We start from the raw sequence: 25,009 nt of genomic DNA on the forward strand, positions 1-25,009 counted from the left end.
AAAAAAATAGCTGTTTAATTTTGTCAAATGCCTTTTGAGAGCCTTATGGAGATGATCATGATTTTCTCCTTGGATTTATAATATGATGAATAATATTAACCTCTCTCCTGATACAGAACCATTCTTGCATGTCTGGCATAAATCTCGTAAAGACAGAAATGATTCTGCAATTAACAGTTGGCTTCTATTTGCTAATGTTTTATTTTTTGTTGTAATATTTATAAGTGACCTTTTTCTGAAGATGTTTTGTGCAATATTTGCCTAGATTCATTATTTCATAAAGAGTGAGCAAAACAATGATACTATAATTCTATAATTTATTTATCAGTCAAGAATTCTATTTATTATTAGATAGAATAAATACTTCTATAAGGAGAAACTTTCCTTCATCAACTACATGGTTACACTGAGGTCTAGTTTATACTGAAAAGGCAGAATAAATGTTCCATGTATCATTTTTTAGAATAATGAGTTTGTTTCCCCGTATTCTCCAAGAACCAATGAGGTTTTTGTGGATTTCCTTCAGTCTGTCTATGAATTCATGAATTTTTTATGTTTTTGATGTTTTAACCATTGCCATTATTATCAAAACTCAAATTGTCCCGTTTTTGGCTGCTGGAAGTCTTCAGCGTGCTTTCAGAGTCCTTTGGTGTCCCTGCTTTCTTGTGTGTCAAGGTTTCCAGATTCATCCTGCACAACTTGCCTTGTAGGCCTGAGCAGCCAGATCCTCACACTCCCCCTTGTAGGATCACTGGGTCTGGTCCTACAAAAAAAAAAGTCGTGAGCTTGCGCAAGGAGTTTGTGTTTATAATATGTTAATTACACAGTTACATATTGAGACAGATGAGAATAAAAACAAAGTCACTTCTCCAAAAGCATCATAGCAGATCAGAGAGAGGGCTGAACCAGAAATCAGAAGACCCAGGTTCTAGACTCAGCAGGACCACATCTGCCTCTGGGTCCATAGAAATAATTAGCCTTTATGAATTGTACACACTTACAAGATATTTAAGAGATACAATTGAGTGCACAAGTTGATTAGATATGAAGTGGGAAGGGAGCAGAAAGAATCAAGAGTGACATCCAGCTTCTAATTTTGAGTAACTGGATGGATGGTGGAATTACTGGAGAGAAAATAATAATGCCAGATTATTAGGATCAATTGAGATAATGTACATATTTAATTTACATGTAAATTAAACAAATTCTACAAAAGACATTAACATTAAGAAAATGATACATAATGTTCACTGAAAATATGGAATGTATGGAATAAATTGTAATTAACTAAAAATGGGAAGTCAAACGATAGTACAGTCTTATACCATGTGAGGTAAGTGGAAGAAAAATAAAATAATCTTATTGTTAACTTAAAAGAAATGTCAGGAATAGATAGAGGATTTGTAACAATTTTAAATTTTCTATATTCTTACTTATCCTGAGGTGCCATTGGTCTTCTTATCTAACTTACTCATTATTTGTTCTGGAACAATTGCATCACAGTAAGAGTAGATAAATGTAACCCTGGAGTACTGTAGATCACTGAAATGTTGGTTGCTTTAAACAAAAAGTATCAAATCAAGTCAGTTTCTAGATTGCTGTTCTCCTGGGCACTAGTTCATCCTTCAGAGCTGCCAAAGGGTCTTGTCACTCCCAAGCTTCTGTGACACGCAGGACTAATTGTTTCTAGCCCAAGGCATGGCATGTCCTACTTTTAAAGGCATCGAGACAAGCATCTTCTGAATTATCTGATCACTCTAATTCTTCTATGTTAATGGCACAATAATGGTGTTTTAAAGTCCTTTGTTTTATGTTAATAGTTCTCACTCACCTGCTGGGGTTTAATCAAGTACTCATTCTGCCCACAGATGATTCAAATTATTTCAGACCATCTGTCTTAGTTTCAGATGCATTTTTAAGCTATTCATATTTTGAATTTCTTTAAAGAGCATAAAAAGCATCTTGATCTTTGGTCCAAACCTCTCAACAGTCTAGATATATGAAGTTTTTCCAAATTCCCCCTGCCTTTAGCGACCTGGCCACCTTCAAAATTCTAGAGAATTCATATGAATGATTCCTTCATCACAGCTTCTGCTGCCTGCTATTGTTTGCAGTTTTAAACGGTTACCCTATCTTTCTAACTAGATTGAAAGCCTCTAAAGACGGAAACAACCAATACTTATTTTTATATCCCTTGTTCATAGCATAATACTCTGCATGTTTTAAAAAAAATGATCAAATCTTTGCTGATGATATAATAAGGTAAGATAGCACTGGGATTAAGAGAAGCGCCTCTGGAAGTAAGCTGCCTGGCGTGAAACGCCAGCTCTGCTTCCTCGGAGCTCCATGACTCTGGATAAGCCCTCTAACATTCCTGCTCCTCAGATTTCTCACCTGTTACACAGATGAGACTATACTGTACCTATCCACAGGAGTATTAGAAAAGGAAACAGGTTTATATGTCAAACATCTAGATCAGATTCTTACCATATACAAAGTAGCATATAAATGTTTGCTTGACAGGGATAATAATCTCTCTTTTGCTCTATTTAAATTTAGACCTTGATTTAGTCAATAATGTGATATCACTATATGTAATATACATTAAGCAGTGTTTCTTTCAACAAAAAAATAATCAGGAGCATCATCCTCACCTTAATTTTTCTAGAATTAGCTACAACTGCCCCCAAGACCTCTAGGAACAGACTAACATGAAGCTAGATTGGCAGGAGAGTCTGATTAGCTGCTTGGTGACATGCTGGATGATAAAGCAGGGGTGGACATTCGCCAGGTGAATACCATTTTAAACAAAGGACCCTAACCAATGTAGAGGCTCAATGTATCACTAATGTGCAGACCAAAGCAGTGCCGAGACACTACGCTGACAAACATGATAGTCTTTCAAATTCATCTCTGGTAGCACAATTAGTTGGGACTTCTGGGAGAGGGCAGATCAACATGATTATCTAGGAAAGAGAGGGGAAAAGGGAAAGGAAGAGAAGGGAAAGAATACAGAAGGGCAAAGAACGGTTAAAAAAAAAAAAGCAGGCACATGTGCACACATGAACACATGAACACATACACAAAACTATAAGCCATTACATTCATCTAAACTTTATATGCATTTTGGTGTTTGCCTTAAAGTGTTTTGGGTTTTTGTTTGTTTTTATTTGGGTTCATATCTATGAAATATTATACAAATACTATTGCAAAGAGGGTTTAAATGCTTCATTAGGCTATTTGTTTTTAAATCATTCCTTACTTTTAGAAATGAAGCTATTTAGAAGTGTTTTGTGCCTCAAAAAAAGTGCATCGGGAGATAGCTGGATATATAAACAGAAATATCTCTGGCCGCCCTTTTCATTGGCCATAAATAAAGTTGTTCTTCACTTGCTGGTTAAGGTCGCTTTAGAACTTGAAGCTATTTTCATCTCTGTGTGTCCCAGTGAAGACAGTAATTGTTTATTAAGTGTTTGGGACTGTATTGCAGCAAAGGGAGAAACGGCAGAAGAATTTTACAAACTAAAGGGATTTGTCACAAGCAGACAGGAAGGGGGAACACGTGCTTCTGAGCAAGCATGTTCTGAGCTTTCTAAAGGAGGCTGCCAGCTTAAAGAACAGAGCAAGGGCGGGTCCCCAGAACAGTCACGTTGTCTGTGCCAGCTGACAGGCGCCCAGGCAGCATGTCCACCTTCTGAGTCCTCTGATGGAGAGTAATGGCAATTGTTGGTCTTCTTGAATGCAGGCCAGTGTGTTTTACATATAGAGGAGGTTTAGTTAAGAGATACTAAAGAAAGCAAAAACCAAAACTCACTGTGAGTGTAAAACATATAAAACATAGAATACCCATGTTACAAGAATACCATATTCCGATGAGTCGCATGGTAATGCAGGTAAGTACATAAATGTCTGAAGGGAAATTCACCAAATGTTAACAGGTTATTTCTGTACAAAGGTGGAATTAAGATAATTTTGGTTTTCTTCTTTATACATGTCTGTATATTGTAGAAAGAACATATTATAAAAAGTGAATAATTACTTTAATGAATAACCTAGAGAATAAAGGAGATTAAGCTGTAATTAACCATAAAGTTAGGATCATTTCCCTATATTTAGATCTCAACAAAAGTCTTTGCCTCAGAATCCTTAAAATTCAAAGTTCTTACCAAGAAAAGAAAAAGGAAAAAGATAAAGCAAAATTCACTAAAAACCATATACCTTTTTAATAGAAAAACCTTTCTTCAGTGCCTTTTAAATTTATTAACAATTTTAGTCAGGTTCTAACTAGGCCAACAACTCTGTTCCTAAAGTACTTAGTAATAAAATATGACCAACAGCCAAGATTAACAATTGTGAAAATTTCCTATTTATTGGCACTGATTTGACATGAATTGAGTTGGATTTTTGAGAGAAAGGAGACAGAAGAAAAGTCTAATTCCCAAGGTAGATGAGAAAGATATTCAGCAAAAGACAGCTTTCCCATAAAATACTGTGCACTTACTGGAGGTGATAGAAGGTAAGACTTCTGGAGGAATGGCCCCCAAATAAGAAAATAATTAAATTAATATTTTAAATTAAAATTAAAATTAAAAATTAAAGTACCCTATGGCAATTTCTAACCTGAAAAATCATTAGGAGGTTAACAGCTTCATAAAGTTATCATTGACAAAACAGATTCCAGTCTTTCTGAATAGTTTACACTTTTTACAATAGAATCTCCCAGACTCTACGTAATTTCCAACTACATGTTGTAAGCATTTGGGAGCTTCTTTTAAAATACTGTTTTGTTGCTGCTGTGGCTGTTGTCTTTTGTTTTCTGGCCCAGTTTATATCAAATGTAAGTTAAATTAGTTCTTCAGTGGCTCTCAAAATGAGCTTTCTTCAAGGAAGAATGAGGGTAAGACCTAATCACATTCTCCTCATATTGCTGTGATAAGATTTATATTTAGACCAGGTATATTTTAAGTCTGAGTTTATCTAAAGTCGAATGTACATAGATTTAGCAGGCCATGATTCAACCCTGTGTGCCTTCATTTTGAATTTTTATTTACACCTTTCATTTTGCCTGTGAAATATCATAGTAGGAAAAAAGCCCAAGGCTCATACCAACAAAGGGAGGATGGTGAGGTTAGAAGATCCAGTTTGGCCGTCTTAGACCGGGGGGGTTGCTGGGGTGGGCCGGGTGCAGTCCCCAAAGGCAATAAAGGAGATGGTAAGGGGTCAAGCGGGTCTAGTAGTAGGAGAGAAGGGTCTGTCCAATGTCCGCCCCCACCCCTTACTCTTCTCAGAAAGCAGAATTTCCTCCATTTTTTGAGGGATTTTTAGATTATAAATTATGGCCTGGATTAAACTGTTGTTCTGCTAATCCTCCCAAGGATCACATTTTCTTTGAGAAACCAAGTAAAACTGAATGATTATGAAATTGCTATGAAATGTTGACTAGAAAAGCCTGTCCTAAGGTCTCTGAAGCATTTACTTTGTGAATTTACCCCAACACTGCTTTCACGTGTCCTTAGTGCTCTTTGCATTTATGCCATGAGTACAATGCCCACTTTGCTTACAGATGACCAACCTGAGGGTCTCATCACAGAAAGCTGTGTATACACGTGCCCCACACCCTGAGGAAGGTCCCTGCAGTCCCAGCCTCCTCTGTAGGGGGACGGCCAGCTGGGAAGTGGACACATCACCAAGTACTACACTACATCTGACCTGGTTTCCCTCCTTGTTTCAGATTTCAGGCATCTCTGTCTGGGTCTCAGTCTCTTTTAACTCACACTAGCACTTCAGCAGAACTGTTGTATCTTTAGAACACTTAAAATGTAGAGTTTTCAAGGTTTTTTTTTTTTTTTTTAAGAACAGTATATATATTGGAATAGCTATATAGCTTCGCCCAGTAATAAATAACTCTTTGGGGGAAAAAAACGAGATGCTTAAGATGGATATTCCTGCAAAACTCCAGAATTACTGTGAAATCACATTTTTATCTACCATTTTTAGAGCCCATTTGATTTATCCCAGCTTGGCATATTAGAATAGACACGGGGATACAAACAGCCTGATAGTTAAAATTTTGTCTGCATATGAATCTCCTCTGGCTTCCTTCTCTGCCAGGAAAATTTTTCCTGTTGTCAGTCAACTGATCCTAATATCTTCTTGGAACAGAACAAACATTTTAAAGTGCAAAGCAAAAGTCCTCCCCCAGCCCTGGAGAGAGAACTTTTTTTTTCCCTTGAGCTGTTGATGTCTTTAAGAGAAATGACTTTAGTTGGTTCAGTCAGATGATAGAGGACACAGTTAGTTCCATATAAAGGAAAATGTTTGAATACCAGTACCGCTGATTTCAAGGAAGGGTTATTTGTATAATATTGTTTAAGAAGATAATCTGAGTCATAAATTGCTCAGCAGCTAAATTCCACTTAAGCAACAGCAGAAGACTAGTTATGTTGTAGTTTTGAATTTTGTATCTTTACTTTGGAAAAGTCCCGTATTAGTATGCATTTTGAAATATTTCATCAGCTTAGAAAGGAACTCAGTCCCCCTGACTATGGACTGCATTGCTTTAATTAACTGATCATTTCCAATCCTTTTTGGAGTTTTGGTCAGAATTAGTTACTCTGAACCCAAAGAAGAAAATGAAGACACAGCTTTACCTTAAACACTAGTAAAGGGTCTTGTTTTAAGGTAAATAAAGCAAGTCTTTTTAACACAGCCTTATGGTAACTGATCCAGAATCTTTCAGCTTATTTCAACTATTATCCCAGCACACATTATTTTAACTGTTGGCAAAACATAAATTGATAGAAAATAGTCACCAGGGAGAATCCTTAAAAACCAAACATAGTAGTGATAGTCACAAAAAAAGAGATTGAAATAAACAAACAAAAGAAAACTGTTAGAATTTCTATTAAGCTCTTCAATGATCTTGTATTTTAGAAAATGAAGTGTATGTTAGGGATGATTCATAGGCTGGATAGGAAAGTGGTGAGGAGCCAGGTGGAGGTAGAGAAAGAAACTCAGGGGACAGGAATATTGGGTAGAAAGAATAAATTCTTTTGAGCTTTTATAGTTTTTATTATCAATTTGAGCTAAAAGGAATAAAACATTTTGGATCAATTTAAATAAAGCAAGTGAAAGGTGCCCAAAATGAGAATACTGACATCAATCTATCTATAGAAAGAGATAAAAGAGATTTTAAGGAATTGACTTATCCAATTTAGGAGGTTAGAAAGTCTGAAGTCCACAAGGCAGGCCAGCAGCCTAGAAACTCAAGAGCTGATGTTGCAGTCTTGAACCCAAAATTTGCAACTGCAGGCCAGCAGGTGGGAAACTTGGATAGTGTTTCTATGTTGCAATCTTGAGAGGAAGAATTGCTTTTTCCTCCAGAAACCTCCATCTTTGTTCTTATGATCTTCAACTAGTTAGATGAGGCCCACCCACATTATGGAGGATAATCTGCTTTATTCAAAGTCAACTGATGGTAAATGTTAATCACATCTAAAGCTATTTTCATAACAACATCTAGACTGGTGTTTGACCAAATAACTGGGCACCATAACCTGGTCAAGTTTACACATCACAATAGCTTTAGAAACCAGCCTTAATTTTGTACATTTTAGTTTCTCATAGTGATTAGGAAGAAAAACATGACGTAGTTAGTGAAATGTTAAATAGTATATATATTTCTGAGAGCTTGGAGTTTGGTGTGCATCTGTGTGTCTGTGTGTTAAAGTTAGTGCCATATGCTCAGAACTATTAGTGTTTCTAACTTATACTTTCAAAACAAGTATATGCTACCACAGCATTTCTCCTGCAACTTTCCAAAGGAATGTAATCTATACATTTCAAACATACAGTTGAATATACCTTCAATAGTAACATTTAATAAAATTTCATTCCAGATTCTGAATCATATGGCTAATATTTTTGAGGGGGGATGTGCCTAAACGTAAAAGAAGTAAATGGTCCATTTGGATACATGACTTCAGTAATCTAGACATTGATCTTTTGTCCTTTGTTTTAACATTAGCAAGATAAAAAAAATCTATGAGAAAGTTTATTCAAGCTATTTGCATCACTTTTCAAAAGTGCTTATATACTTCAAGTGGTTTGTTTTGTTTCATTTTATTTTTGGTTTTTACTTGTTTGCAGAGTGAATGATTTGGTTGGTTGAGTGATTGGTTGGTTGGTTTTTGGACTCAAATACTTTATTAGGACAAAAAAAGAACCTATGAATATAAATGGGAATTTAGAGAATTATTTTGAAGAAAATGATCATAGATTTTTAGTTGGTTTTATTGAAAGTACCATATCTTACTAAGTATAAACAATTTCACTAGCTTCTAAAAAATAATGTATTTTTCTAATATTTGCCTTTTTGAAGTTGGATAAATAGTATATAAAGGAAAACCATTAAGAGTAATCACAATACATATATTAAGTAAGTCAGAGTATCTAATTTGCAATTTATGTAATGGAGATAAGTGGTTTAACAAAAATGGCACCAAAATATCAGAGTAATGGGTTTAAATCATTTAAATGATTAATAAAACTAATCACATTAGCAATTTAAACATCTATTTAACTTTGGTACATATATTCAAATCTCTTATAGGTATTCAGACTTATATCCATCCCTGTTGTAGTAAAAGCCAACAAAAAAGCATTGTCTTTCTTTGCTAGGTTTATAAACACTGGTTTCATTTGAAAATACCAAGAAATTTCTAGTGTTATCCTTAAGGATTATCTTATTCCTTCCATACTTTAACAGTCTTTTTTTTAAAAGAAATTTCTCTATAGCTGCTTTAAAAATTAGCTCAAACTTAGAGGCTTAAAACAACACAAGTTTATTATCTTACAGTTCTGTAGGTAAGAAATCTGAAATAGATCTCACTCAGGCCTCCAATCCTTCAGGACACTCTAGGGGAGAATCTGTTCCTTGCCTTTTTCAGCTTTTACATTCCTTGGCTCAAGGCCCCACTCCTCCATCTCCGTTCAGCAGCATCAGGCCGAGATCTTCTCACGTGGCCATCTATGTGGGTCTCTTTCTGCCTCCCTCTTGCACTTACAAAGATGCATGTGATTAGATTGTTCCCATCTGGAGAATCAGGTCAACTGATGAGCAACCTTAATTCTATCCATAATTCCTGCTTACCGTGTAACCTATCTGCAAGTTCCAGGCTTTAGGACATGGACATCCTTGCGGGAGCCATTACTCTGCCCTGTAGGTTAATAATTCTTGCAGCTAGGTGATGGGCATATAGGGTTCGTTATACTAATCTATCAATTTTTATAGATTTTAACTTTTCCAAAATAAAAAGTTAAAACATAAGTTTAGGATCCTCTATAACCCAAGGAACCATGTCCAGAAAAGAAATCTAAATTCAGTTACAACCTCATTAGTATTCAGCCTTTTAGGAAATTTCCATATTTATTTCCAGTGAGCCATCTGAAAAAAGATACAATAATGCAACAATTTCGAAACTTAAAGTATAAAAACATAGGGCATACATTTTGCCTCCAGCAAACAGCCCTTCCTCAGATTTCATGCCAAAACAAAAGTTTAAAATAAGTTTAAAAAATACTTATTACAGATTCTTAGAACCTTTAAGTTTGGAGAACTCATATATCGTCTGGTCCAAGCACTCTGATACACGACTTTTCTGCCAAATGGTTATCCATACTTTGACTGAACGTCTCCAGATGGGGGGCTGGGGGGTGGTCATCCCCTGCAAAGTAGTCTGCTGGACTCCTGTGAGTACCAAGACTTTGTTCCACCTGTATGGCTTTGGAGAGTAAGTGTACTGCTAGCTTCTACATAACAGTATACTGCTTCTACAAGGATTTGAGAGTAGCTCATACATCACCCTGAGGCTAAATACCTTTAGCTCCTCTAGACATTGGCAACCTGAAATTGCTAAAGAACGAAAGCTCCATCCCTGTGGAACTTTATATTGGAGGAAAATTTGTCTCTTTACATGAAAATTCCCCAACAACTCATTTAGCTGATAAACTGAATCACAATAGCGGGGGAAAATCTGGAGAGAATTTTACTGGTTCTATTCTCCAAAGCCATCCTCACACACTTTCTGGGATTCTTACCTTCCGTAGAAAGGATATTTCAACTGGGTGGTAACTATTTTTGTCCTGGGTTAGTCCTGGACGTAGCTGTCTGCACACCTGTGAGCCGTGAGCACAGATGATTGAACTAGGGAGATCAGAGGAGCTCAAAGTGATGCGATTGATCTGAAGGGCTTTCAACCTTCACTGAAGATCTTTCATTTAATAAGGGCCAGCTGAAGTTCTGCCTCTGTAACTTGAGAGGGGTGCTGATCTCTTCACCAGTTAGCAGATTTGAAAGCCAGTTTTACCTGAAAAATAAAATTTGACAGAAATTGCATGTTCCACTTTTCACTTTTCTAGTACCTCGCTTGACAAGATGTGCTGTGAAGCTTACAATAACAAAACTAAACAAGGGGCCATGGCTTTGAAGCTTTTAAAGCTTACTTAACACATTTTATTACTTCGGGAAAACTGTAGTGCTAATAAAACCTATAGGAGGACCAGAGCCATGCCATTAGATTTCATTAGATGATATGGACAGAGTCTAGACAGTGTCAAGGGCATGGAGGGAGTGGGGAAAGCACTGTAGAGGCCCAGCTGATAGGCAGGAGGCTCAGCTCTCACCACCTACAAGACAGTTAACTGCCTCAACTTCGGTCAGTCAGGGTCTCATCCTGTACAGCTGATTGAAAATAGAAACCAATAAAAAAAAAACCCTGGTTAAGACATTTTGCTCTCAAAGCTGTTCAGTGACTTTTCAGAACTGAGACCTTTCCTCTCCACTGGCTTGTTGTACACGTTTATTGACTCTGGGCGTAGTAGCTCCAGGTGCAAGTCTATCATTTATTCCATTCTCAGAAAGGACCACCTCTGTTCCCCCAAATCATACACTGACCAGGCCACTTGACTTGGTCACACACGACCCACGTGCCTGACCAGTTATTAGCCTTAGTTACGCAGGCCTTTAAACCAAGCTCTTGTGCTGTAAATGGCTAGCACGCTATCCTGCCATTTACCACTTCCTGGAGACATGGACCAGGAATACTTTCAGATTATGTGCAGCTTTTATTAACTTTTGCCTCTGTGGACAGGAATGCGTTGTGAGTCAAGAAGCATGAGTTCAACGTATACCACTCTCCTCACCCTGTCCCTATGTTTACACACAAGAAAAACCAGATTACTGACACAAGAGTTAGCGTTAGTCAGGATGATCTTTTAACACAGCACTTTATTTTTTCATACTTTGTGTTCCTCTCTTTTTAACTTGCTTCTAAACAGTCTTAGAAGCTTGTCTGGATAGACTCAACTAAAACTCCCTTATAACAAACTATTTGGCTGATGCAACTTAATTATTGCAAACTCAGAATAGCCCGAAAAGGCAACTGCCCCTGTTAATCACTGTCAAAGGGAAAGGTTAAAAGAACCTGAGAAAGAATAGATTATATGTATAATAAACTGAAACTAACACAACATTGTAAATCAACTATACTTCAATTAAAAAAATAAAGGAAAGCTTACATGTCAATCATTCTAAAACCAAAGGTAGTGTATTCGTTGTGTTGTTTAACAATAACAGGTCAACCAGCAAGTTAACTTGTTTATTTGGATTGGTATAAACGTTACAAATTAGTCATCTTGGCAGATATTCAGCAGTAGAATTATTAAAGATAGGCATTACATGAGGACTTCCTTAAGACTGTGTTTTGGTCAAGGGGGCATCTGGTTATATCTCCTTTAAAAAATATTTTCAAACAAAAATCCTATATACTATGCTGTAAGAAATAGGACACTAGGGCCTCTGTCACCCTCTCCTTACATCCCTCCAAAATCATAATTTTCAAATATCCTGGCCTTTCCAGTGGGTACAATTTCAAGCTGACTCAGGGGGTAGCGTGGCTTTCTCTCAATTGTTTTTTCACATCCACACAGATGTAAAGCAGCTCCACCGTCTGCCACGATTCACCAGGGTCTGCTCAGCTAGCTTATTCCTAACTCCGTTACATCCTCTCCCTCATCTTCTCTCTTCATTCACTCTCATTTTCACTCATTCTGTGTACGATTTTTGTGGGCTGCTTAAAATCCTCTATGTATATATATTTAATAAATAACTGACTGGATGCACAGAGGAATAGATTGACAAATTTGTCCTGCTTAAGACTGAACCTGAGCCCTTCTCTGTAATACAGCTTAGCGTTTAGTAACACGCACTCCTGGAGATCTTTCTAACCTCATCTCTTGACATTTTCCACCATATCCTTCACACACCAACACTGAAGCGGCTACAACTCTGTAAATATACCCGTTCTTCTTTAGGGCACATTTCTTAACCATCTGGGACTTGATATTCTCATCAGAAAAGTGGAATTATACCTTTTGGGGTGATTGTAAGGATTAAAAACATTAATTTATGAAAAGTTCTTAACATGGTGCCTGGCACAGAGTAACTGCATAGTACGTGCTAGTTGCTACTGTGATTGTTGTCATAGTGATGGTCATATTTTTCCCCAGATCCATGGTTTAGCACATTATTTTCCCCTTCTTCCTAAAATACTGCCTTGTCCACCTGCAAATTCTTATTTATTAACCCCTATAGGGTTAACCCCTGTAGGACAAGTTAGGGTCTTCCCTCTCTGTGCTTTAAAACATCTTTATAGGCATTTCTTATTTCACTGAACATGTTAATCTCTAATGATGTCTGATGCCTTCCCTTCCCCTCTAGATTGTTAAAGGTGGGGGTCATGTCTCATTAAGGATATTCCTGACACTTGGCACAGAGGAGATCATCAGTATTGATACAGGAGGAATGGAAGGAAGGAATGGGGGCGGGGGGAATGGAAGGCTAAGAAAGGAAAAGGGAAGGGAAGGAAGAAAGGAAAAAGAGGAAGAAAGGAGCAAGCAGATAAATGAATCCAGTCTTCTGGCAGCTGTCCTGTCCTCTATCACTCCTGGAAGATCCCCAGCAGTGATGCATTGATCTCATTTACAAATTCTGTCAGTGCACTGATTAACAGTTCCCAAGTTTATCACTCAGGGCATAAATAACTCTGGTTCTGCACGATATTAATTCGTTTGCAGTGACTAATTTGCCTCCTATTTGATGATAATGCCAACTATTGACTAAGGCAAAATCCCTCAGCTTGCCAACCAAAGGAAAAAAAATCACTTATTCAGAAAATGGCTCACAGAGGAAAGAAGCAGCTGCTTTTGAAATTGACACAAATGAGCCAAAATTTGTTTCTTTACAAAAAAAAAGCTTATTGCGGTGATTCATTTAGCTCCAGTGGTGAGGTTTTGGTGAAGACAAGTGGAAAATGAAGGATAAGGGAGCACAGAGTAAGTAAGCATATTGATTTTCGTCATCATTTGCTTTCTCTCTGATGATGTTCCCCGTCTAGATGTTCTAAGTTATAGATGCAGGGGTCTTATTGATCTAGCCTGTTATACAGAGAAAGAAAATTCAGTCAGAAAAACAAAATTAATTGTAAACTGGAAACATTTTCTCATAAAGAGCAACAGTTTTTCTTATTTGACGTGACAAAGACCCTCTTTACAAACATCCTATTTTGGAGACGCTGTTCATTGGCAACAGAACTCATGAAGGTGAGGAAATTTTTCCCATTTTATGAACCAATAGTTCAAGCTCTGAAAATGCTATGAATATATAAGTTTTATCTGATAGCCTATCAGATGACCCTAATAGTAATAAAGGTTGCCAATTTTTTTCTATGGTGAAAAGATGTATGGTCACTAAAATGTAGACGAGGTTGCTTCACACACGTTCTCTTGCACGCGCGTGCACACACACACACACACACACACACACGTTCTCTTGCCACCAGTGCAGGGAATGACCAAATGGAGACCACAAAGTCTTCTCTCTTCTTTCAACCCAGGTTCTTTCCCAACCCAATTTGCTGGTGGGACCCGCAAAGCTGGTGAATTCCACCCCTCGGAGCAGGCTCAGCTCTTCTCTCAGGAGCCCGTCGTACCTTCTCCTTTCTGCCCTCCACATCCTCTTCTCCAGACTACAAGCCAAGAAGCCTTCTATGGTTACTCCTTCTCCACTCTTATTCTCTATATCTTCACATTAACAGTTCTACTTTCTATCTGTATTTTGTTTGATCTCTATTCCTAACTCTTCTTGGCTCTCTTATGATTATTCTTGTGTCTTTTAACTCTTTCTCTCATACCCCCTCCCTTCCCTCTTTCTTACTCCCTAAATCCTACTGCAGGCAGGTGAGGTCTACCCCTTCCAGCCCATCCAACACACCAGTGCCATAGTATGTTTCCTAAGTCATAATTCAGAAATTCAAATTTCCTAACTCTTGTAAGCCTTTTGCAGTCTGGCCACACTGGCCTATCTTTTCAGCCACATCGCCCACCATTTGCACTTTTGAATACCACCAACCTCACCCAGACCTGCTCCCTCTCCAGTCTTCTCTAGATCAGTAACTGATATGATCAGCCAGCAAGTTACTCAAGTGACAAAATCTAGGGATTTTCTTTGAGTCCTCTCCTGTACCCCTGACATCTAGTCCACCACCAAGGCCTCTGACACTACTTCCATGATATTTGCCCACTCTTCTGTCCATTTGTACTACTGCCTACCCAAACCACCATCATCATTCAACCAGGCTACTCCAGGAGTTCCTCTGTGATCTCTCCTGCCTCTCCACAATCCAGCTCCCACACAGCATCTGAAGAGAGCTTTGTGAAAACAAAAATCAAATCACATCATGGCCCCTACTTCTGCCCTGTGTCATCTGGCTCGGGTGAACCTCTGTGACCCCAGCCTTTACCACTTCAGCTCCCACTGTGCACCAGCCATGCTGGCCTGCCTTATATTTTTCTTACATACACTTTCATCTGAAAGCCTTAGCCCTAGCTGCTCCTTCTGCCTGTGATGCCTTTCCGCCTAAACTCTGCATGGCCATTTATCTTTGTCATTGAGCTCTCAGCCTAAATGTCAGGATATTCTTTAATTATCCAATATAAAGTAGCTGCTAAGTCATGGTCATCACACCCTGCATAGAATTTATCTGATAGTTCTTTTGGTTTTTTGTTTGTATGCTTATTTTCACTTGTTCACTGCTAAACATCTAGAACAGTGCTTGGCTCTTGATAAGTATGTTTAATGAATGAACTGAAACTTGCTTTCCCATCTCTACGCCCTGTCCACAACACTGGACAGTGTTCCTGACGGGGAATAATGGGACCAGCAACCAGAGGTGGACTGAGTAGCTATGGAGACAGTGAGGCTGAGGAAGAGGAGGAGAAAACAGCCTGACTAGAGGGGAGCATCTTTGTTGAGTTATAGTTACAAGACAAGGTCAACTAGGATCTTCAACATCAGATTCATAAAGTTTGAATCAAATATGATGTTCTAGAGGATTCTTCTTAAGCCAGGGGAAACAAAAACTATGCACTCCATGAAAGTCAATGATGTTGTTTTGGTCACTACTTATAAACTCAACACCTAGAACAGTACTTGACACACGTTGGATGCTCAATAAATAGTTGAAGACATAAATGAATGATAGAAGATGATATAATCTTTAGGATTCTTATTTAGAAATAGTTTAAAAGACCCAAAAGAGATAAGAAAACTATAGAATAAAACTTCTCAAAATCTAGGCAATGGATTATATTTAAATAATCTATTAAAATTCAGTTTCCTGTGCCTTTTCTAAGACCTACTGAATCACCTAAGACCGGGGTCAAGAATTCGAATGTTATGAGTTTCCTGTGTATTACTTATGTGCACACTAAAGCTTAAGAATGACCACCCTAGAAGAGGTAAGATGATGAAAGATCTAAAGTAGGGTCCATATTTGAGGGAATTCATTGAAAGACAAGTTGCCAGGATTATGTGAAGTAGGGGAAAGAGTCAAAATGACTGTTCACAACCTGGAAGGAAGAGAGAATTACACTGCAATTTGGTAACATATAGGAGACTTGTGCATCATTTGAAAAACATATTACGGTAATAGATTTTCACCTTTTGAAAGACAATGTAAAGGCATATGTACAGGTGAAATGTGAGACCAAACTAAGAAAATTATGTGTTCCCAAAACCATGGGAAGTACTGCACTATAATAAAAGCAAAGGTATTGCCACTGCATTCCACAGTGTGAGTGCTAAAGACAACGAAGTCTCATTTCTTTTTGTCAAAACCTTTATTAAAGTCATGTTACTCCTGTTTATTTCACAGCGAAAGCATTGCATATGTCTCAGTAAATAGTTCTTTGTGCAATAGATCCTTGAAATTGGCTTCCTCCCAGCCATAACATTAGACCACTGCTAGAAAGCAAGAAAGAAATGCCAGAGACCTAATTAGAGGAAAGATCTGAGTGCAAATGTCTCTGGAAAATAGTAACATTTTAGAAAGTTCTGTTTTCCATAGTTCAAATTTTATTCATAAGTTGAAGGCTTCAGAATCTAGAATCCATACTTAGAATCGGATTTTTTTGATATAAAGCTGGGCTGAGGCCAGTGAGTACGACTCATGAGAAGAAATCTTAAAACTTGGAACTACTTTTGGCATGTTAGCCTCTGTACTTTTGTGTTATGAGTAACCTGACATTTAAAATACCCAGTGAGTTGAATACCCAAAAGTAAATTAGCCCTTCCCACCATGATGGATAGATGTTTAATATATCCTTGCAGAATGATCATCATAAAACCACAAGTTCCTCTTGTCAGGTTCCAATTAATCACTATCATATGAAGGAAGTAAAAAAAGGAAGGTCAGCTGATAGAAGCAGTATTGGAACATACCTACAACTATACCCATGAGATGGCTCACTTCACGGCAGCCATTTTGGAGACTAATTTTTTTAGTCTGTTGCAAAAGGAAAGGTAATATTTTAAAAAGATTCTGTGTGAATTGCTCTGCAGATAAGACCTTTCTGTTTTTTCTCTAACTTGAAGAAGAAGCAATCTTGACCCTGAATTTTTAAAAAATAGAGGGGAAAAAAAAAGAAAAGTACAGTTTGAAAATTAATGCCACAAAATTTGAGTCACATTAGTGAGGTGGGGGATGCAATAACTAATCACTTCATTGTTCCTGTCAGGGGAGCTGTGAGTGTGTCTTGCCAAAAAAAAAGCCAAACGCTAAGTAAGGCACCACACATGACAGTAACAATTCCCCCACCACCATCACCCCAAAAATGTGAAATCAACACACCAATGAAGAGAACATATTTAAACATAAAAGAGGACCAGAATTTGCTTCATGGAGTTCTTTGCTTCTTGCATGACCATTCCTAGGGCATCTTTCATACAGGAATTCTAGATCAAGAAACTGACACCTGATGAGGGAAACAGTTTAAATTCTTTACAGTGTGCTCAAAATTACTGCAGAACTATACAAACTCAAATACTGAAATAAGGATCTTGAGGTACTTATGCATTCCATCAATAAACATTCTGTGTACAACTTTATTTCTGCATGATATAATTCTGTTTCTGTATCAACTGTCAGACTCTTACTGAGCTTGATTTGGCAATAAGAAGGAAGTAAAATGATTCCTTGAAGATCCTCTGATTGTCTCAGGCTTAAGCCACTAATTACCATACAGCCTTTTGCATGGTCCCCTCAGTGCCCAAGCTGTCTAGGGGATGTCCAGTGCAGAAGCAGAGGAAAAGGAACGCAGTGATCCTTATCCAGAGGCTCAGAGCATTGGACATAAAGTCAAGTCAAATGTTTCAAGAGAAAAAGAGCTCTTCTGTGTCCTTGGTGTGCTGTAAAACGGCTAACTTAAAAAATATGAAGACCCTCTCCCTTCATCTTACTACTATAATACTTCTATCATTTTTATCACTTTCTCCCACATGGATAAAGATCTAGCCATACACTAGAAGGAAAAAGTGTTTTCTTTCTAAAGAGAGATATGTTTTCCATGTGTCAAGGACAACTGAGCTCAGAAGGCTTAAGTTAGATTTATTTAGAGGCTGAATTTATATAAGACTAAATTGTGATATTTTATTTCCCTCAAGTATGGCCTTAAAACCATGCCACTTTGTTTTGAAGGTTTATTTTTATTTTTGTAGATACTAGATTTATAGACCTTTTGTGAATGACAGATAATATTGCTAAGTTTAGGTATATTTTAATCATTCAGCAATGTGCTAATAACCAATTGTATTTAGTTAACAAATTTTTTTAAACTTCAAATTTCAATTCTCTTTAAATCTGCTACATTAATATTGACATTTATTCATCACAGTGATTGTGTTACAATTACCTGGAAATAGTCCCTAACTAACTTTGCCTCATGGCTAGTCCTCCTCTCAACAATAGCTAATCAAATATGTTTAGAAAGTGAAAATTAAAAGTAAATTTCATTCATTATGCTCAACAACTGCAAAATGCTTTTAAAATTTTTTTGGCAGAAGATTATAATTTTTTTGTAAGGCATTGAAAAAGTGTAGCACCAGAGACATAAATATAAGAGAAATGAATCGCTTTTAATAATTTAGTTTAAAAACAATTAACTCTGGGTCATTTCTCAAAGTCAGTCTTCTAGGTCAAGAAAATGAAAAGTAATTTAGAGATGCAGAATACCTTTTACTAAATATTTCAAATCCAGGACCTTCATCTATATTATAAGTAGGTAGAGAAAGGATTATTTAACAGCAGTTCAGGCACTTCCAAGCCATGAATATCCACCTCGCAAAAATCAACTCGTGAGTAAAGGGATGTATACTTTCCTCTCCTCACTGCAACAAAGCTAAACTGGGGCTGGTTACGGGAACTTCCTAGCTTTCATCTTTTCTTGCTCCCTCCCAGCCTTCATCTCCGAGAAGACTGAGCACCAGCCACACAGCAGGTGAGCAGTCTTCCCTGAGCTCAAGAGGGACTCAGATCCCTTCCATTTATTGAGGCTCCCAGTATATGACTTTAAAACGCTTTAAGACGAGGTTACAAAATGAGGTAGCGTATTTTAAAAGTTCAGTCCTAAAAACGAATCTGAATGGCAGTGTGTATAACCTCATTACGAGAAACATCGAGAGTCTGAATCTGAGGCTCTCATGAAGATGAGAACAGACCACATGTCTCTCCAAGTTCGCTCTATAATTAGCGCAGCTGTTTACTCCCAGCTTTCATTCCGCGGCAGTTTTCTAACAGGTTGCCCAGCCACCAGCATTTCCCTCCTCCGGTCCACCCTCCATAATGCTGCGGAGGGATCTTTCGAAAATGCCCTTTTGATCACATTATTCCGCTGGCTAACACCGTCCTCAGATTTCCAGTCCCCGGAGGAGAAGTGAGGCTGCGTCCCGTGGGGACCGCAGCGGCGCCCGGCTGACCCCTCATCTCCGTCCCCCCGCGCCTGCCTTCTCCCCGCTCAGCCTCCGGACTCTGTGCACCTGCATTTGCTCACACTGTTCCCAGCGCCTGCACCGCTCCTCCTTTAGGATTCACAAGCCTTCGTAGACTCCTTCCGGAGGCTCTGGCCACCTCCCGGCCCCATTTTTGGGGCCCCATTTAGCCCAGTTACCTTTTCCGCAGTCTGTGCGTAGCTGCTCATGAGTGTGACGCACCTTACTTGGAGTCTTGTGAGGGCAGGGACCGTGTTTTATTCATTTTTGGATCCTCAGCGCCTGGAGCACAGAGTACTAGGTTAATCCATATTATAATATTTTCACCTCTGCTGTTGCTGTTTGGTTTACTTGATTTTTCTTCACACGTTTCTTTTCCTCTTTTCACCGTTCCATTTTTGAATTTTAAAAAGCACTTTAATCGTGGCTGGTAAGAGTTAAAATAGTGTTATTCAAAGACTTTTTACCATGGATCAGCAGAATTATGTTTTGAAGGAGAATTCTATGTAATTTTTAAAAAGCCATCAGCTTTTAAATTCCCTTAGACTATAAGCTTCTCCATGACAATTTCCATACATCTCTTCATCTTCTCATACTTAAATCTGCTTCTCTTCAAGTGCTGACAGACAAGAAAATTTTAAGTTTTTATTCAGTTTTATTATTTCTATCTTTGGTTTTATTGCTGCAATATTTTTTTCTGCTTCTTGTTCATTGCAAATGTATAATGTTTCTGCTACATTGTAAATTAAGTGACTTCCACAGGCCGGCCTGCCAGCCCCCATACCATCCATAATAGCTTTTTCTGTGGGGAATTGTATTTTAAGTTGCAAACAATATGCCTCAAAATTCTGGAATTTAGCATATTCGCAGGTTGTGGATTTGCCACTAAAATTCTCCACTGAGATTAGAAAACTTGATATGTATTAATTATTCATTTAGCAAGTATTTGATTAACAACATGGCAGAATGAACTTCAGGCTTTGAGGAGAGGGAGTGAAATGAATTAGGTCCCTGCCTTCAAGGGGTTTGCATTCTGCAGATAAATTCTGCTGAAAATCAGCCTGCCTCTCCAGTATTTATTGCCCCTCATGAAAACAGATAAATTCTATTTATGATCTTAGTGACGTAGAAAATAGCTATTATGAGAATAACAGTAACTTCCATCCTCCTGAGAAACACTTCATAGACACAAGAAATATTTTGTCATGTTTGTTTCTTTAAATACTCATGTGAGAGCCTAATTATCCACAAATGTTTTCCTTTTTATGAGCTTCCCTCCACCTCAAAGAGATTTGTGCGATTTTGTTATTTCACAATATCTACACTAATTCTTGAATATCCTTCTGGAAGGAATCCTCAAATTGTACACTTATTTTCGTAGCCCTCTTTTTCTTTAGTCTAGACGGATGGATCCATCCACTACTTAAGGCTCTCATTTATTGTCTTCTACCAAGAGAAAAAAGATAATGGGTCTGGAGATGTAAGGTCTTTAACGATGTACATTCCTAAGCATTTAATATGTGAATTAGTGGTCTTAAATGGTTATCCTTTAATCAGATCAGAATTATTCTTGGCAACTAACGGATGTATCTGTAAAATAAAATTTGTTCATTAATGATAGAAAGGTTTCTAAAGATCTTTTAACATGAGATAAATAAAGCAGTAGATCAACAGAAGATAGGTACATTTCATAATAATCACTCTGAAAGAGCTATTTCAAGTAATAATTACCTAGTCAGGAATGATGGGGAGTTTCTAATGCTATAACTATAAGAATCACTTACCATGTGGCAAGAAAAACCTGCTATTTCTCCAAGCTTAAAATGGAAACATTCTTTAATGGGAAAATAATGTCTTAATTCACTATCTTAAAACTTTTTAAAATACATTAATGCAATGTTTTCATCTCTACGGTTTCACTCATTAATTTCCTAAGGATAATATTTTTAAATGTATCTTTCCAAGAATTAAAAGCTGGCAAAACAGTATATTTCTTTCATGTTTCCACGGAAGCCCTCCTTTTATAAGACATAGCTTTCCTGATAGTTATTTCTTTAACCTTTTCCACTTTTGCTGGTCTTTTTCCCTAAATCTCCAATTTAAGTCAGTTGATATTTTGTGGCTTGTCCAATTGTGGAGATCTCCTTCCCTGAACTGATCACACTACCCAGAAAAAACAAAAGAGTACAGTTTTTTGGTGCCCGTCTGAGAGGAACAGAGAGGCTAGCTCCTACTGTTTAGAGCTGAGTAAAGAGAAGGAAATTGGCACCATCTTTCTTACCAGTTTATTCATTTGTTGCCTTATTCATTCAGCTAGTATTTACTGAGTATTTATTCTAGACAGGCACTACGAGCTCAGGGAACTGAAGCCAGGGAATGACAACACACAATGGAAAGTACTGTACAATACAGGACAAAACACCAGAACTTTATTTGTGGTGCTCCAGGTTAGGGAAGGAGCACCAGACCCTCACAACACCGTGACAATGATCATTAAATAGTTTTGTCTGCCTAGTAGATTCTACTCTTCCTAAGATTCCATGGCTTTTTCTTACCAGGGAACTTCTTAATTATACGAGTCCATTAGAAGATTTGGTGCAGCCATTATGGAAAATAGTATGGAGATTCCTCAAAAAACTAAGAATAGACTTACCATATGATCCAGCAATCCCACTTCTATATCCAGAGGGAACTCTAATTCAAAAAGATACGTGCACCGCAGTGTTCACAGCAGCACTATACACAATACCCAAGACATAGAAGCAATCTAAATAGCCATCAACAGATGACTGGATAAAGAAGTTGTGGTAAATTTATACAATGGAATACTCCTGAGCCATAAAAAAGAATAAAATAATGCCATTTGCAGCAACATGGATGGTCCTAGAGATCGTCATTCTGAGTGAAGCCAGAAACAGAAAGAAAAATACCATATGATATCACTCATATGTGGAATCTAAAAAAAAAAAAAAAAAGACACTATGAACTCATCTACAAAACAGAAACAGACTCACAGACATAGCAAACAATCTTATGGTTACCAGGGAAAGTGGGTGAGAAGGGATAAATTTGGGAATTTGAGATTTGCAGATGTTAGTCACTATATATAAAAACAATTTTTAAAAAAAGTTTCATATGTATAGCACAGGGAGCTATAGTCAATATCTTGTGATGATCTTTAATGAGAAAGAGTATGAAAATGAGTATATGTATATCTATGCAAGACTGGGACATAGTGCTGTACACCAGAAATTGACACATTGTAACTGACTGTACTTCAATTTTAAAAAAACTTTTTAAAAAGTCTGTCAAAGGATAGAGCTGACTTCAGAAACTCCATGGAAAGCTTCTAAACATAAGCCCTCATATGATTTTTAGAGCATCTATAAACCTACTTGCTAATGGTAGCCTACCATTATTTGTATTCAAAAAAAATGCATGGCTCCTCAGCAACCAAAGGCTGAATATTAATGATTTTTACTGTTCTCAAGTGAATTCTGTTATAAGAAATCCACTGAATTTCAAGCACGTACATATGCTTAAGGCATCCATTGAATGAAACCTAGTGGAGGTCCCCTGGAATCTTACACAGCTAACTCAACCAGGCTTGTCTGAAACCAGGTTTCTCAGTTTGGGTGCCATGGAACCTGAAAGATATTAACCTTAAGAAGAGTTAATGTACCTCAAGTGTCAGTCAGAAGCCTGACTCAGAATCCCACCCTATGTGTTACACTCTCCTTTTGTACCACCTCTAGCCCTTGAATTTCTGGTCAGGAAGACCTCCTGACTGCTCTTAGTGATGTAGCTCCTCCTTGCCTGTCCCCCAATAATCCTAGTTTGGGTATTTTTCAGCCCTGATCTTTATATGTTGATTTTGACATGTCAAAGACCCAAAATGTATATTTTTCTAATTTAAACATATAATGTGTGAGACACTGTTCTTAGGACTTTGCAAATATGCACCCATTTAAGTTGTGATTTGTAGTTTTTCTGAAGCAAGAACTGGAATCCCAGATACATCTAAGATACGTCACTTAACCAGTGAATGAACCTACCTGACTGTCCAGTATTCGTATCTCACCATCTAGCACCTCACTGCCGTTCAGCTTTGTTTCTTACTTGTTTTCAACAATAACTATCATGAAGATTTATGAAGAAAATGACTCAAAAAGAAGGCCAACTGCTAAGGCTGTTGATAGAAATAAACAGGAAGCAAAGTAATTTGGGGAAATAATTTTTCTTAGAGAGAAAACAGAAGTTTTCAATAGATTAAGTTGTGGAATGTTGAATCTGACAGTGGATTAGATGTGTAATATAAAAGAATTCACAGAACTTTCTACATCAAATAAAAGAAAACCATTTTAGGGAGAAACCATTTCGTGTCCCAACCAATGCAGTGGTTGCACACCATGGGGAAGAAAGGTCAGTGAAAGTTTATTTTGTTTCCTTGGTGTTAGGAGGATATGTACCAGAAAGAACTATCAGTGCAAAAGTAACTAGGGAGAAGGGCAGAAGTCAGCATAAACACCCTCATAATACATAAAATTGGGGATTCATAAAGGTCTCCAAGTCTATCTTTGTAAATGTCAGGGGTCTACCACACTGTTTAAGATCTTGAATATAACATAATTTTTGTTATTTGATGTGAATATTTTTCATTTTTTGGTAAAATAAAATTTACCATTTTACCCATTTTTTTAAATGTACAGTTCAGTGGCATTAAGTGCATTCATATTGTTAGGCAATAATTAACCATTATCCATCTCTACAACTTTTTCATTATCCCAAATTGAAATTATGATTTCATTAAACAATAATTCTCTTTTCCTCCCTCCCTCCAGCACCCCTCCAGTAACCACTATTCTACTTTCTGTCTCTAATGAATTTAACCACTCTAGGTACCTCTAGTAAGTGAAATTATACAATTTTTGCCCTTTTGTGTGTGGCTTATTGCACTTAGCATAATATCTGCAAGGTTCATCCATACTATAGCATGTATCAGAATTTCGTCCCTTTTAAAGGCTGAATAATATTCCATTGTATGTATATACCATGTTTTGTTTATCCCTTGAAGAATATCTCAGTTGTTTTCACCTGTTGGTTATTATGAATAATCCTGCTGTGAATACTGGTGTACGAATAGCTGTCTGAGTCTCTGCATTCCTTTCTTGAGGGTATATCCTCAGAAGTGGAGTTGCTGGACCAATGGTAGTGGTATGTTTAATTTTGTGAGGAACCTCCATACTTCAACACAAATATTTTTAATAGAGCTAATGCAGTTAGTAGCAAAGCTTAAATTTAAATAATAATTATCCTCACTACTGATTTTAGTGAACTAATTAAAACAAAAATCATATCCACCCTTGAATAGCTCCTATTTGCTGGTGCAAACATCTTGCATACATTCCACTCTTTCTGGACCAGGGTGTCTGTAGCCATATGTGTTCTTCTCTCTCTGGAAGCTGTCCATTGATTTTTCTTGGCGATTCATGGCCTCTGAGTCTTAATTATTAACTCTATTTTGATGGCACAAACCCAAAAGCAGAAGAGTTATCTACTGTGAAACTTGTTCATCAGAATTTAGGTTCACATTTTCCTTTGCCTGTAGTTTTTCCTTATTTCCTCATA

The 25,009-nt window shown here is 37.4% G+C and overlaps 1 long non-coding RNA gene across 2 annotated transcripts in view; it reads right to left on the bottom strand.

The window, feature by feature from the left end:
• Positions 1 to 320: 320 nt before the first annotated feature.
• LOC106730801 overlaps positions 321 to 25,009 on the bottom strand; it is a 125,351-nt gene continuing 100,662 nt past the window's right edge. Inside the window, exons 3-5 of one of the 2 annotated variants that reach the window (XR_004320525.1) lie at positions 19,561 to 19,663; positions 10,099 to 10,367; positions 321 to 763 (exon numbers count right to left, since the gene is read on the bottom strand). This is a non-coding gene — a long non-coding RNA (uncharacterized LOC106730801). The remainder of the gene's footprint in view (positions 764 to 10,098; positions 10,368 to 19,560; positions 19,664 to 25,009) is intronic. The other variant, XR_004320526.1, reaches the window with a different exon arrangement.

This window comes from Camelus ferus, chromosome 6, assembly GCF_009834535.1.
Source record: "Camelus ferus isolate YT-003-E chromosome 6, BCGSAC_Cfer_1.0, whole genome shotgun sequence".
Lineage (NCBI taxonomy): Eukaryota > Metazoa > Chordata > Mammalia > Artiodactyla > Camelidae > Camelus > Camelus ferus.